This window comes from Trichechus manatus, unplaced genomic scaffold (genome assembly GCF_000243295.1).
Source record: "Trichechus manatus latirostris isolate Lorelei unplaced genomic scaffold, TriManLat1.0 scaffold00010, whole genome shotgun sequence".
Taxonomy (NCBI): domain Eukaryota; kingdom Metazoa; phylum Chordata; class Mammalia; order Sirenia; family Trichechidae; genus Trichechus; species Trichechus manatus.
Genome location: NW_004443946.1, coordinates 13643179 through 13647416, shown reverse-complemented (window position 1 = coordinate 13647416; position 4238 = coordinate 13643179). Strand labels below are relative to the sequence as shown.

The window sequence follows — 4238 nt, the reverse complement described above, 5'->3', positions numbered from 1 at the left end:
TTTTCCGAGCAGAAAACTCCCCACAGAACACCAGCAGCTACTCACACTTCCCAGAGAACACCCTGAAAAGTTCAGTTTTAGTGCCTGAGAACAGCTGTGACCTCAGACGGGTTGTCAGTGGAAGAGGCACCCCGACCGTCATGAGCTCTACCATGTGCAAAACTCAAATTTATAACAAAAGGTGAATGTATGTGTGTGGGAGGGATTATTTATGTGCATTACGTAAAGATAATTCACTTTATAAAATGATTCATCTCAGGCTTCCTTTATTTAGCAATCTCTCCTTCTGCACTTACAGTTGATTCAATTTTTTATAAAAATTCCATTTATGTGAGACTTGTCAGGGACCCAACTATTAAGTCAAGTGAAATAGCCACTGCCGTTGAGTCGATTCCCACTCACGAGATACGCCCACACAATTCCATGATCTTGATATTGCAAAGAAATTGCTACAAACTCTGCCTGATCTGACCTTTTCCCTTGTATTTTTCTCTTCCAAATATTCTCTGAGGTGGTGCTTTTTGAATTGTTTTATGGGGAAAACATCATTGAAAATCAGTCAGTTATCACAATAGAGAGAAATAAAAGAATTTTGGTTGTGCTGGGAGTATCTACCAACCCTGCCCATCCTTTCTGAGCACTGGAGAAGTACAAAGACACAATGTTTCTTTGCCTAGTGTTTCAAAACTTACAGAGTCTCTGGTAATCAGCAGTGAAGGAACCCGCCGCAGCCAGTAACACAGAGACCGGGGCAGGGACAGAAAGCTGAAGACACCACAGAACTTGGAGGCCAGTGGAGGTGTTGACCTCCCAAGGCTGGCCTTGACTGTTCCTGGGCAAGCTGTCCCAGTCACTGCCACTGACAAGGATCAACTCTGTGCCTTTCTGGCATGAAATCATTGGCTAGAAAGGGCAGAAAGCAGACAGGGAGCAGGGAGAGCAGGAGTGAGTAAAACCTTGCAAAGTGAAAGGTACACACTCATTACATTTGCAGAAAGTTAAAACCATACCTGCATATGAAACAGACTCTGTAGGATGCCAGGGACTGAAAGTTACTCAAATACCACCAGCCTGAACTGAAAAAGAATGAGGAACCCAAGATTTAAAAATTTTTATGAGTGACTTTCTGGGTGAAACTGGAAGCAGCTTCATGGGTTTACATTTCAGGAAAGCCTGGCAGGGTGAAAGCCTCTCCTGACTCACGCTTATGGCCTGGAGCTCATGTCTGTTGCTGGGTAAGGTTGCTATCCCCATGTAAAGCAACAACATGCAGAGATAGGACCCAGGTCTGCTCAAAAATCTTCTGGGGGCTCTTTGACACAGTCTTGCACCTACGCCTTTCCAAAGGTGCCTACGGCACAGTATTTAAGGAGGCTCTCACTCTCAGGGTTGTGCAAAGGCAGGGACAGCGTGTGAGAGTGAAAGCCACCTTAAATATTTCTCCCTAGGCACCTCACTAGCCTCCCAGCCTCGTCCAGCCTTTCAAACTCCGCATTCAATAACACCCTCCCCCAAATTCTAAGTCAATTGGTTTGGGATGGGGTGTGGCATTTTTAAACAGTTGTATTGAGCTATAATTCACCTACTTAAAGTATAGAATTCAATGGCTTTTAGTATATTCACAGATAGACGTAACCATCATCACAGACAATTTTAGAAAAAAAAAAAATGGAACACTTCCAGAATTTGCATGTCATCCTTGCCCCAGCCATGCTAAGCTTCTCTGTCTGATTCCAATTTTGGTATAAGTGCTGCCGAAGGGAGCACGGGTGTGGGCATTTTAAAAGTTCCTCATTCTGATTCCAGTGGGTAGCAGGATGGAGAACCACTGCTTTAAGTGAACACGGGTGGTGGTGAGTTGAAGGAGTCCAGTTGAAAGCCAAGAACCCACCTTGACTTTATCTTTTCCTAGTATGTTCCCTGGGGAAAAAAATTCTTACTCATTTTGGTTCAGTCTCTTCACTAAATTATAGGTCATAAAGGGCACTGCCCAGATAAAATACAGGTCACCTAGTTGGATTTTAATCTTAGACAAACAATGACTAATGCTTTAGTGTACATCTATATGTCTGTCCCATGCAATATTTGGGTTGTACTTATACTAAAAAATTGTTCGTTGTTTAGCTGAGATTCAAATTTAATTCAGCATCCTGCATTTTTGTTTGCTAAGTCTGAGGACTCTAGCTCTGCGTGACATGCCAAAGCTTGTGGACTTGACTGTGTAGGGCAGCATTTCCTCGTTTGTACTATAGAACACAAGTTGCAGTAGATATAATGGGTATTATACTAAGAAATGGAAACCCGGGTGGCGTAGTAGTTAAGTGCTACTGCTGCTAACCAAAAGGTCAGCAGTTTGAATCCACCAGGCGCTCCTTGGAAACTCTATGTGGCAGTTCTACTCTGTCATATAGGGTTGCTATGAGTTGGAATCCACTTGACAGCAACGGGTTAATGGGATACTAAGAAAAAAACGTCCATGGTCAAATAAGTTTGGAAAACACTGCGTTCTATCAAGTTAACCAAGTTTTTTGACTGCAAAACTTCTCCAAGGCTTAAATATGCAAATGCGCATTGTGATTTCTCAAGATGGAGATATGCTGCGTTCCCAAACTTGCATAATCAAGAGACAGCTCACAGAACTAATGTTCCAGAAACCTCACTAAACACTGCTGTGGGAGGTGGAGTGTCACTGAAGAGTTTTTAGAAGGCAAGTGACAAGGTCAGACTAATGATTGAGCTAGCTAATTCCACATTCAGGCATATGGATTTGGGGGGCACAGGACTGGACGCTCAGAGACCAGACAGGAGACTATTGCAATAATCCTACTGAAAGATGATGAGGTTGTGAATTACGTGGTGGTGGTGGAAGTGGAGAAGTATTAAGGAACCGGAACTAAAAGGACTTGGGGATTGATTAGACGCTGTGAATGAGCAAAAGTAAAGCATAATTTCTAGCATAGAGTAGGCACTCAAATGCTTTGTTTCCATCTCTTTACTTTTCCTATGCCTAGAATATAATCTTTCATGTAGCACAAATTCATACCCATGATGCAGTGTCAGATTCAAAAACTTCGGAGATAGAAGCATGAACGACACAGTTTTTAAATGTTTCCTATTTATTTCCCAAAATGCCCACTAGTTTTTGTATTGGGATGATTGACTCATCCCTGCATCATCTCTCCCCAGCCTTAGAAAGAGATATTGAGCATTATGGGAATACTTGACTTTACTGTGCCAGATTCATTCTGCTCCACTGGGTGGAATTCTGGTGGTTTCCAAGGAGAACAAAGGCTTGCTGAGGAAACTATGCCTTGGGAGCAATGACCTGGACAGAGCTGGCTCCCTTGGGACTAGGGCCTTTGAAGACACCTTAAAAATCAGCCCTAGTCTCTGTCTTCAACCCAAGAATTAACTCGAATAGTCAATAATTTCTAAGGATGGAAATACTAGTCATATTTTGATAGTATGAAAAAAATCACCAGCCGATTTAGCCAGATGGAAAAAGTGGCCAAACAACATTTTGGGTGGTCACCTTCAGTTCTGCAGAATCTATAAAACAAGCTAACTTCACAAAAAGAAACTCCTGAGTTTGCTGGAGTCAGGGACTAAAGACTCACCAGTGAATGCACCCTCTGAGCACCAGCCTCTGTGCTCTCTTCCTGGCCTCGTTTGGCCTGGACACCAAGAACATCAGTAACTGGACATTCATGGCATGAAGGGAGGTGTCTTGGTAACACCCTGGAAATCTGCCAATTCTACCACAAGCTAGGACCCATCTTTGCTGAAGTATATAGAGTTCTTGTTGATACAAGTGTTCTTTAAGTTAAAAGCAATAACTTGCTTGTGGTTTAACTTAAAAAAAAAAATCACTTCAGAGGACTTTCCCCTTTTGTCTCCTGAGGACTGATGCCTTTCTCAGACTTTGGCCTGTCCACCAGTTAAGTAAGGATGCTTGGCCAAAGTGTCACCACTGCCTGTAATCTTCGTCTGAGTCTTTAATTTTTCCATGGCTTCTTCCTCTCAGCCTACACTGCTGAAGTCTGCCTCATGCCAAATATTTTCCCATGACTGGTCATCTCATAGCGCTTCATATTCTTCTTGTTTTAGAGGCGAAAGCTTGCCCGGCACTCCCTATTCAAGTAATAGCTACTTGAAAGGCAGGAAGGAGTTACTCTGTGAATCCCCCATGGCTCTTCGCACACACCTTGATTAGAGCAGACTAATACTGAGCTGATTGT

At 42.9% G+C, this 4238-nt stretch overlaps 1 non-coding gene across 1 annotated transcript; it reads right to left on the bottom strand.

Moving 5' to 3' along the window:
• Positions 1–1662: 1662 nt before the first annotated feature.
• Positions 1663–1767, bottom strand: LOC111819514 (U6 spliceosomal RNA). Its single transcript, XR_002823122.1, has one exon. It is a non-coding gene; the product is annotated as a U6 spliceosomal RNA (small nuclear RNA).
• Between the last annotated feature and the right edge of the window lie 2471 nt (positions 1768–4238).